Source organism: Mustela putorius, unplaced genomic scaffold (assembly GCF_011764305.1).
Source record: "Mustela putorius furo isolate JIRA1106 unplaced genomic scaffold, ASM1176430v1.1 tig00003903_pilon_pilon_pilon, whole genome shotgun sequence".
In the NCBI taxonomy this organism is placed as follows: Eukaryota; Metazoa; Chordata; class Mammalia; order Carnivora; family Mustelidae; genus Mustela; species Mustela putorius.
Window position 1 is genome coordinate 1,066,781 of NW_025422051.1, and position 11,810 is coordinate 1,078,590.

Sequence of the window (11,810 nt, forward strand, 5' to 3'; positions counted from 1 at the left end):
GCGATAAATGAAATAAAAGCAGAAAATGGTATCTTATGTGTCTTTATACCTTCATACCTACTACAGTGCCTGGCACATAGTAGATAATCAATAGCAATTTGGTGAAATGATAAATATGGTTGGCTGCCTAGAAAGGCACTAAACCAATAAAATCATAATAAAGCAAAAAAAAAAAAATCTCCACAGAGTTACATGCATGCATTGAGACCCATGGATTACTTGGATTCTTAGCATCTGGGTTCACAGTTAATGACTACATGAATTCTATTCTAAAGGTGCCTAAGGCAATAATGAAAGATTCTATAGCAGCAACCAGAGCTACAATAACCAGGAAACTAATTTACTTAGTTATGGAACTGTAATATCTTTTTCTATTCTTAAGTACATTCCTTCTTGGCACTGAAGAAGAAAAACACTAACCCTTAGGCTAGTGGTGGAAGTGGGAGTGGAGGGAGGGAGTGAGGATTAGCTGACTTCTTCAGTCTCATTCACACATTTTGGTTTCCATGGAAGAGAGAGAGCACACGTGTGATGTCGTCAAGACTACAAAATCTTTCCTCGTCACTCTTTTCTCCAAAGAAGTCAAACCTCTTTTAAGAACTCTATCCTCTGACTTACGCTTACCCACCTTCACTTGTCACACAAAAGAGAACCTTTATCAAGGGAGGAAAGTCTATGATATTTCAGTATGTAGTCAATCTAGTCACCTCTTTTATCAACATACCAGAGTGTGTCTTGATGAAGCTTAATATAGCACAGAAGAAAGAGATTTACAGAGCAGGAGTGAAAATCCAACCCAGTAGAAAGAAAGTGGTTAAAGGCAAAAAGTGAGTCAGCTCTACAGGCACAGCCATAGCTGATGGTACCAAGGAAAACATGGACATTCAAAAAATTTTCACCGAGGTTTGCTGACCAACTTTGTTGCCAATGCCCTATGTTCTCACCAGATTAATTAGTACTAGGAAAACTGTTCAATAAGCACCTGGCAGTGCAGTTTGATTCTCTGCTGTGGACTGAATTGTGTGTCACCAAAATTCATGTGTTGAAACCCTAAACCCCAATGTGATGGTATTTAGAAGTGCTTCTCAGAGATCGTTACGTTTAGATGAAGTCATGAGGGCACCACCCTCATGATGGGACTAATGGCCATAAAAGAAGAGACACCAGAAATCTTGTTCTTTGACTCTCTTCATCGTATGAGGACACAGTAGGAAGGCAGCCATCTGCAAGTCAGGAAGAGCACTGTTACAGAACCCAACCATCCTGATCTGAGATTTTTAGCCTCCAGAACTATGAGAAATAAATGTATATTGTTTAAGCCACCCAGTCTGTGGCACTTTGTTATGGCAACCCAAGGTGACTAAGACACCCTCCTGGGATTCTCCTTAAAGGTAGCAACTCCAAGTTATTAGTGGTGAGTTAATTTGGTGTATACTATCTGTATCTGTTCCCAGTTCCCCTAACTCTTCCATTCTTCAAGAAGCTCAAGAGAAGTTTCAAATTGCAATGAAGCAATTCTTCCGGCTCCTCTTGTTTGTTTTCCTCAAGGCTATGTTCATGTGAACAATTCAAGACATTTCCAGCTTTATGCCTTTTATTCCTAAAATTTCAAAGAAGTTTGCAGATTAGACAAAGTTCTCCTCATTTCCAGTCCAAGTTTCCATTTCCGCTATGAAGAAGAAGTAGAATAAGGCTGCAGTTCCATGCTGCAGTTGGAAGAAAAGTCAGTATTCTTGGGAAAGAATGCAAGCACAAGGGAGGATTTTGAAAGGAAGCAATATTCTTAGGTAAGGATGGGAAGAAATGGTTAATGGGAGGGGGAAGTAATATTGATAAAAAGCGGATGCCTCCTACTGCAGGTTTGGAGTGGACAGCAAATGAGGGGGAATAGCAATGGCTGATGTAATATGCCCTTCTGTCATTTCTAGAGATCCTGACACAATTTGTAGGGAACCTATCCTCCCCAGAACTTGATTGACTTGGAAAGTATTCACTTGGAGGATTCAATGTTAATGAACTACAAATGAGTATCTACTTCACAAGGCTGTTGGGAAAATTAAATAAAATAATATATGGAAAGTGTTTAGCATAGACCCTGGCTTATAGTACTCAATCCATAAATGGAAGCTGTCACTATAATTGCTGTTGTTGCTGTTGGTGGTGGTTAAATTAGGGTTTCCTTGTTATGGTAACTGTTCCTGTTAATGGTAGGTTTTCCCTGAGTTGGTTTTGTCACAACAGCAACTGTAATAAAGGGAAACACGTGAGTTGATAGCAGTCCTGGACAATAACCTGAAAAACAGTGAATCAAGAGATCAATGAAATGCACCATCTATCCCACTACACAAACTTAGGAGTCATCAGTGACATCTCCCTCTGTCTCTGCCCCTCACTCTCAATCCACCACCAAGCTCTATTTATTTCTTCTCTTAAATATCTATTGACTGGCTATCTAACTGTTCTCCCAACTTCTCTTATCCCTCCCCAATGGTCTATTCTTCACAAAAAGGTCAGCATAATCTTCTTAATGTGTAAATTATGACATCCTATTGACCATGACCGTGTAAACACATACATTTATCTCCACTCCTTTGGAAGACCTCACTAAAATGATCATTCCAGGAGAGATGATGATAACAATACAATTTTTGAAGCTAGAAAGTAGAAATACAAGGGTAACTGACTTAGCAGACCTAAGGAAATTGAATCCAAAACTGGCAGTGTGAAAAATTAATAAGCAAAACAATTCACAACAAAGAACTTCCAGAAGTTCAGCAATTGGTGGTACCACTACTTCTGGAATTGGGGGTGAAATTGAGGCTGAAAACGAGAATATGCTTAAAATTTTATTAACTAGTTAGATCTCGATATCCCATCTATAATTTCACACTATTGGGTGATTGTTTCTGCCATCCTCCCACCAGAATATGTGAGATTTATTCTCTGGAGAGAGTAAAAAGAAAGGTTTCTGGATTGGGGAAACATTGAACACAGTTGAGGCAGAGGTTCTATATGAAAAACAGAAGAATCGAGAAGTTTACATATTGATTGTTGAGACTCCTAGCCTCTTGGCTCTCAGAATTCTGGCAATCAGACTTACAGCCTTCAAGCAGTGTATTAGAGTATTCTTCTTTGGGAATATAAAAAAAGAAAGACTTAAAGATACTTGTATAAAGGGTTGTTCAAAGAAAAAAGCCAACCAGATCATCTTGTAGTAAAGCCCCTTTGTAGCAGACAAACTCTAAAATGATCCTCAATAGGTTACACTTCCTGGTGTTCATTCCTTCATGTAATTCTCTTCCCTGGAATGTTGTTGGGACCTGTGACTTCCTTTTAACCAACAGAATATGGCAAAGATAATGGGATATACTCCCATGATTATGTTACATTATATAAGGTCTGCCCTAGCATACTGGAGCCAGGGTCTCTTCTTGTGGGCTTGATGAAACAAGAAGCCATGCTGAAGAACCCCACGTGGCAAGGAACTGCCAGTACCTTTAAGGAACAGTGGGTGGCCTCTAGCGAACAGCTAACAAAAAGCCAGGGCCCTCAATCATATGGCCATAAAAAAATAAATCCTGCCAAAAAGCTGAATGGACTTGGAAGAAAACTATTCCCCAGTCAAATTTCCAGATAAGAATGCATCTTAAACAACACTTTGATTCATCCTGTGCAGAAGGCCCAGATATGCCAAGCTTGAATTCCGGATGCATAGAAACTATGAGATAATCGATGTGTGTTGTTTTAAGTCACAAACTTGGTGGTAATTTGTTACACAGCAATAGAAAACTCATGCAATCATAGTCTACAAGTCTTATTAAGCATTCTGATTTTCTAATCAGCTTTTAAGGAACCTACTTATAAACATGAGCAGATAGCCAAGGATGATGACATATCTGAGGAAAGCCTCTGATATCAAAGATAGAAATCTAAACAAACAAATCAAAAACTTAAAAAAAGAGAGAGATGAAAAATAACCATTAATATCAAAGAGATTAGAAAAGATATTGCATCCACTAAACAAGAACAAGGTGATATTTTTAAATTACTATTTAAAATTCTTTGAAATTATTATCAGAGAGTTATATAATAAGGAATTTGTATGGTCTTTTATCCCAGGTTCCTGGGATGGAGCTTCTATACCCTTGGAATTTCTTGAGTGATAGGATTGTCTTTGTTATTCATGATAAGCCCCTTGAACCATGTTTGAATTTATACTCATGAGGTGATTTATGGTGGGATCCTAGGTAGTTTCAGGATGGAAGCTGGCCATTCTGGAAAGACTAAAAAGACTAACCATGAGTGTTAGGGCTTTGAGCCAGTTGGTATCAGTTCGACTTGATCTCTGAGGAGAAGGAGGGAGTTGGAGATTGAGTTCAATCACATGGTCAGTGATTCGACCATGTCTAATAATAAAGCCACACATATACAAAAAGAAATCTCTGGACACCAGGGCTCAGGTGAGCTTCCTGGCTGGTGAGTACATTGATGTGCCAGGAAAGAGCATCCTGACTCCACTGGTGGGGTGGGGGCATGTACACTTGGAAGCTCCATATTTGATAACCTCCTAGAACTCACTCTACAGATCACTTCTTTTGGCTAGGCTAGACTTCATTTGCATTCTTTGTAATCAAAATGTAATAAGAAGTATCCACCTTTCTGAGTTCTATTGTTCTAGAGACTAATCAAACCTGTGGGAGTCATGGGAACCTCTGAATTTGTAGTCAGTAGGACAGAAATGTGAGTGTCTTGGAGAACTCTGAATTTGTGACTGGCATCTGAAATGAGGGCAGTCTTTTTGGGAACTATGGGAACTATGACCGTAACCAGTTAGCATAAACCTGGGGGGGGGGCGGGGGGGAAAAAAAAAAAAAAAACAACTAAAGAGAATAAGATGAAATAAATAATTCAAGAAAACTTTCCAGGATTAAAAGACAGTCCTAAACTTTAAAGATCCCACAAAATTCCAGTACAATGGAAGGAAATAGACATGCACCAAGATATATCAATATGACATTGCACTCACAAGGGCAAAACAAAGAACCTAACTTCTAAAGAGCAAAAATTAAAAAGGTAACTTACAAGAGATCACGAATCAAAATAGTTTCTGTCTTCTCCAAAGTTGGGAGCCAAAAGACAATGAAGTAATGTCTTCAAAATTATTAGAGATATGGTCAGAATAAGAGCAGTGCCACATATCTAAAGAACAATTAGGCCATGCCGAAACAATTCAGAAGGATGTCTCCCAGAAGACGAATTTGACAGAAGGAGCCAATGCTCTCAATGATATCAATCTTCACACACTGAGAGAAGAATTGGTTGGGGAACAGGTTATAGATGAAGTAATGTTAAGTATGTAGAAAAATAAGAAATTGAATAAATAAGACAATTATCAGTTCCATTAAAAACACAGATGTGCAAGAAAGGAAAAGTAATCATAGTATGCTATAACTCAACTGTGAAAAGGATTTCACATAATATAATAATAATATAAAAATAATGATATAATCACTGAATATTGATGTAATCAAAATTACAACATAATTGTACTGGTAGAGTGGTAAATAGGAAGTTTATGTTTGTGTGTACATGGGGGCTAATGGTGATAATGTGCTAAACTCCTCTCCCATAGAATACTTACCCTAAAAATTATAAATAAGCTTTATAAGCATGCTATTTAGCTAAAAGAGTTCAAAGTAGTTGCCTTCGGTGAATTGATAATGGGGTGGGTGACAGCTGTTACAAATTACAAAGAACTCTTTGGTTCTTTAAACTGCATAAAAAGTAAAAAAAAAATTAGAAATAAAAACTGCTCTAAAAAGAAAATTTAAATCAGATCATGTCACCAAATAGCTTAAAACTCCTAGTGGATTACCACTGTAATTAGAATCAAATCCTAACTCTCCCATGACTTATATGGCTCATCATGATCTGAATCCCGCCTATTTATACTTCATCTCATACTTCTCCCCAACCCCTGCCCCCTGCATCTCTAGGTTCCAACCACTCTGGTCTACTTTCTCTTCCTCAAACATATCAAAATTTTCGCCATCTCACAGCCTTTGTGTTTGCTGTCCTCTCTGCCTGGAACCACTCTCCCCAGATCTTCACGTGGTGGAATCCTTCTCTTCATTCAGGACTCAGCTGAAAGCTGCTTCTTTGGAGATGTTGTCCACAATCAGACAAACCAAACTGGGGGACAGTTCTGAAAGTAACTCACCCATAAACTTTAAAATTGTCAACGTCAAGAAAAACAAATAGAAGCTGGGGACTATTCTAGATTAAAGAAGACTAAAGAGATAAGAACAACTAAATGCAATCTATGATTTTACCCTCTAAATTTTTAAAAAGTTATATGGAGCATAATTGGGACAATTGGAGAAATTTAATATGTATTATATACTAGATAATATTAATGTATCATTGTTAAACCTTCTGATTATGATAATTATATTGTGTATATACAAGAATGTTTTTGTTCTTAGGAGAGCTATGCTAAAGTGTTTATGGGTAGAGTGTCATGCTGTCTACAACTAACTTTCAAATGGCTCAACCAGAGAGAGATAGAAAGAAAGAAAGAGAGAAGAGTTATAGATATCAAGCAAATATGGCAAAATGTTAACAATTAGTTAATATTAATGAAGAATATATGCGTTCACTGTATTATTCTTGCAACTTTTCTGTAAGATTGAAAACTTTCCAAAACAAAAGTTGGTGGGGTAAAAATATTAAACTTCAGTAGGTTTGTTGATAGTAGTTTTGATGAAGTAATTGCAAACCATTTTGGATATGGTATAGGATTAAACAGATGAGTAAATATATTGACCAAAGTAGTCCTCTAGGCAGTTTATATCACAACATCCTGTTTTGTTTTCTTCATCACATTTATCATTATCTAAAACATTATTTTGTTTATACATTCATTTGTCTGTTTAATGTCTGTATTTCTCCCAGCTCCTACCCATAAATGCTATTTGAGTAGAGGTGGTGTCTGTCCTATTTCCTGGTGAATTCCCAGCATTCAAACTAAGGCCTAGCACATTGTAGATGTTCAATAATTACCTGTGGAATGAATGAATGAAAGAATCCCAAGAAATCTTGGGTAGAAACAATGGTCAGACAGCTGCAATTTTGCTCCTAGGGTCATGTTAAGGCTCTGAAGCCCTGTTGGGAAAGGGCTTTTATTTTTTATTGCAGAGACCTGTGAAGCTGAGAAAGAAAAAGGATAGGGAAGTCAGCCTCATTCTGGCATATGAAGCGTGGTTAAAGGCAATAAGACCTATCAGAAATTGTCGTGACCCCAAAGATTACAGCTAGAGGATAGGGACTTAAAACTAAAAGGTAAATGATAACAAGGAGGTCCTGGAAATGCTTTAGTCTCCATACAAGTGACCTATATGACACCTGTCCTTGCAAGTCACTTGAATTGTGTAAAGACTCTTCCTTTAAATTCCCTCTTATCACAGAGCCAATGAATTGTAGATTTAGAGCTAAATCTCAGTAAAGGAGAAACAGGGGAAGAAAAAGGGCATATCTGAGAACACAGTATGTGCTTCTTTGGGGGAAAGGAAAGTTACCTTCCACCTCAACTCTTTTCATCATAGCGGTTCTCCCTGTCAACCTTTTTTTTTTTTTTTTTTTTTTTAATTTCCTTTCCCTACCTGTTTCTCCCTCATGCATCATTTCCCTGCTCCCTACCCTACCTGGGGTTAGTGCCAGAAAGAAGTGTTTGTGGAGACTGGAGAAGTGGTAAAGTAATTTTGTGCAGGGACAATTCTTACTAAAATAATCATTTTGTGCTTCTGAAAAAGGACACACACACACACACACACACACACACACACATTTAAATATTGAGAATGAGTATTACAGTTGTCTCCTTGCTTCCATTATTGACATCACACCATGAGGGTGCTAAGACAGAAGTTTTTTCAGTCTTTCTAAACACCATCACCTCAGAAATCCTATCAGCTCTATATGCTCCCCTACCGCACCCTACCCTCTCCCACACACCTGTGTCCTGTCATACCATATTCTATCACTTCTTTCTCTGTGGCCTTATAGCAAACTGTTTTCTCTTATTAATCTGAGTTCAGTTTAGATCCTTGGCAGTTCAGAACTGGATGGCTGCTTCTCAAAAACTTTCCCACATATCTAAGCCATAGTAAATCAAAGATTCTGCAAAGATCCATTTTCTTATCCCCCTGACTAAATTGTCCTCGATCTCTTAATCTGCTTTCAGGTCTACAACCTGAACTTTCTCTCATCTCCTCCATTCCACTGTTCATTCAACATCAGTTAGAATTTCAAATTAGGAATTCCATTAACATGTTGAGTCCATGGAAGCCAAATGACCCATTATGGACTGAATCCAAATGTATAGGCAGGTGGTTAAGCAGGTTGGGCCAGCAGTCTTGGCAATGCAAATTCAAAACTAAAGTTTGCATCAAAAAATCAAGAAAGAATCATGATTTCACAAATGACCCTGGATTAGCTAGATACTAGCTCAAGGGAGACAATGTAGATTTGTAGATGATTCTAGAACCAAGTATACCATTTACCATTAAGGATAATTTTCTCACTGGTTGGATCTACTATGTTATCCCCATACTCAATCTTCATTGGTTCCCAATTACCATTAAAATCAAATCTTCAAATCCTTCAGTCTGGCATTCAAAGCCTTTTACATTTCCCCTTCTTCTTACCACTTACTCTGCTCTTACCTTACTTCTCATCAATCCTTGGTATGATCTGTTTACCTCAAACAGATCTGTTTACCTCAACCTGGCATATTCTCACTACTGTTTGCAATTCTTGCTCCTTTCCTTGCCTGTAACGCCTTTCACTTCCTCTTTGCAGATCCACATTAACTGCATTCTTTAAGACCCACTTCAAGATATACCCCCTTCTAAGAAACTTTCCCTGATTCTCTCACTGCGTCACTGATATTTTGTGCTAAAACAGACTTTAAAACTCACCGATCAAGTTCAACTTTACCCACCCCCCCCCCCACATTTTTCAGATGAGAAAACTTAAGGCCCAAAAATATTAAGTGATTTGTATAAGGTCTTTGAGTTTAGTGGTAGCAACTTAATCTCAAACCAGATTTCCTGACTCTCTTTGCAATTTCCTTTCTACACTGTTACACTTTGTCCCCATAATCCCATCCCCCACACACAAGTTCAATGTGGTGTCATCATCATAAACTAACATCTGTGTTTGGATTGTTTTTCACCTCTATTTGGTTTATGTCAACCACCAAGTTCTAGTAATTCTTGAGGGAATATTTCTGCCCCCTCTTCTCCTTCCCCATGGCACCTAAAAAGGCTATATATACCTCAGAGGGGCAGGAAATACATCTTCACTGTGGAGTGCTTCCCTTCAAGAAAATATAAAAAACAAAACTAACAAAATGAGTACACCCAGGGTGGATTATCATATCACATACATATTCAAAAAGTTCCTTTAAACAGGGACCTCCTATAGTGAACTTGGTTACAGATCATTAACTACCATCCAGAGAGAGAGGGAGAATGAGAGCTGAGAAACCTCGAAGTAAAAATGTAAGAAATCACTGCTCCTCTTACAGGCTTGAGAAATAGAAGGGCGTTAAGGCAGACTTCCCACTTTGCAATAGAGAGGATTTACACAGCCCCTGTTTCGCAACCCCCAACTCAGCACTAGCTCTGGTCTCTCTCAGCTGGAAGTTGAGTGACACAAATTCTAAATGTCCGTTCCAACATTAATTATCTTAGTGACCTAAGACATATCACTTAATCTCACTGGACTTGTGTTTTCTCGTCTGTAAAAGGTTAGCGGGTGGGAGTGTGGGATGGAAGTTCAGACTTGCTTTGCCTCACACGTTTTTTGTGAGGCTGAAGTGAGATAATATATGTGAAAGAGCTTTAAAATTCAAAAGGCATTATATGAATGCAAGGTATTAACTTTTTAACTCCCATTCCTGTATCAATTAAATCATAGGAGACTAGAGCAAGCAAAGGATAACAGGTTTGCATGCTAATCCCATCTAAATTAATTGTCAGAATCCTCTGCCTTCTCTGTAAATGCTGTTCTTCATCCCGTCTCTATTTTATTTGGTAGAATATTATAAAGGTTGCTATTTTGGCTTCGCATATTGCCGAGGTGGCAGGAATGGGGGAGGTTGGCAGCTGCTGAGCCTCAAGAAAGGTACCTATTTCTTTCCCAAATTGCTCTAAAGGGGGAAGGGGAGGGAAATTGAAGCTGTTGGTCAAGGAAAAAAGAGCTTGCACTCTAGCTCTACAGGGTCACTCTCTTGTTCAATAATGAAAAGAAAAATGAAAAAAAAAAGGAGAAATAAAAGCTTTAATTTTGCCACATTTCTCAAGTTTTCTCTCCTTTACCTCTCCAGAATTCCTAGCATGCCTGAAATCAAAGGACCTATGTGCAGGCTTGGAAGAGCTTTATTTTGGGGGGGTATCAGGATAAATGTGAGGCATGGAATGAAGTAGCACATTATGTGTTCAAAAATTTGAACCCATTCTTCTGGTCTATCCTTCCTCTAGCCCAATTAGGTAACTTATATAATATGCCTTAAAGTCCCACGTTAGGGACCATGTCTGCCCTGGGACATCCAGAACCAACTCCATTCAAACCTCTGTGGAAATGGTCATCGTTCTTATTCTTATGCAGCTCTTGGCCTTTATATCAGTATTGTTCAATTAGAAAAGAGCCTCTTAAGAGATCATCAATCATTCGAAATATCAAATACTGCTAAAAAGCAATGCAGGGGAAAAAAGGACACCCTAACTGGTAACCTGCAATGAATCATCCACTTAACAGACATCTTCTGAATCCCTACTATAATTCCAGCCCAGATTATGTTTTGAGGAAAACACACAAGCATCCCAGTAAAGCTTTCTCTGTTAAGAGACTAGTAGACTATGGGGACAGGAAGGTATAGATAAGATATAGCAACGGTGTCTCCCTACGATAGGCACCAATGAATTCTAACCTCACCCCCCCACACACACCCACGGTGGTCCCATGTAAAGAATTGTATTCAATGTCAGGCTGAAGAGAGACTAAAAGGCAAAGCTAAACCTTACTATAACATAAAGCAATAAGGCAGCTTGTGATGTACTGAGAAATGCCTTAAAATTAAATTAATCATAATTAAATCCAGGCAGTATATAACCCACCCTAATGGAGCAAAAATCATGCGCAAACAACTATTTTAGCATTCACCCTCAAACTGACCTTGCAGCAAGAGTTTACATCATTAATTTTGGACTCCTTGTGATTAAGTATAGTATTATAGACAAGAGTATCAATGAACATACATGATGCAATAGCTCCAACTTGTCCCCTGGTGGTGTCCTGCTTGATGACACCCGATCTATGCCAAACCCCACCCTATTGCTCTCTAACCCAAGAGGCCGTCCTGAGCAGTAACTCCTCCACCTTGAACCCTTCTAATTATATGCCAGGGTTTGGTGAAAATAAGATTTAAATGTAAGATATTAGCCCCTGCTAAGGACAGAGATTTCACCAAAGTCTGAAAGCCTGAGAAGTGAGCTCCAAGTATAAGCATACTGGCTAGTCAGATCTGACATCTGCATGTTTCAGTCCTGAACAAAGGGTAAAAAGCAGCTTGGCTGCTTACATGTGGGATGTAAAAGAGGAGAAAAAGACCAAGGAGGGTAAAAAAGATGAACTCTTTGTGTGGATTTACTGGAAAGCAGCCTGCCATCAATGAGAGACTTGATAGACAGGGCTCACCTCCCCTGGGTTTTCCTAGCCCCGGACATTAAAAATGGTCCTGACGCTAG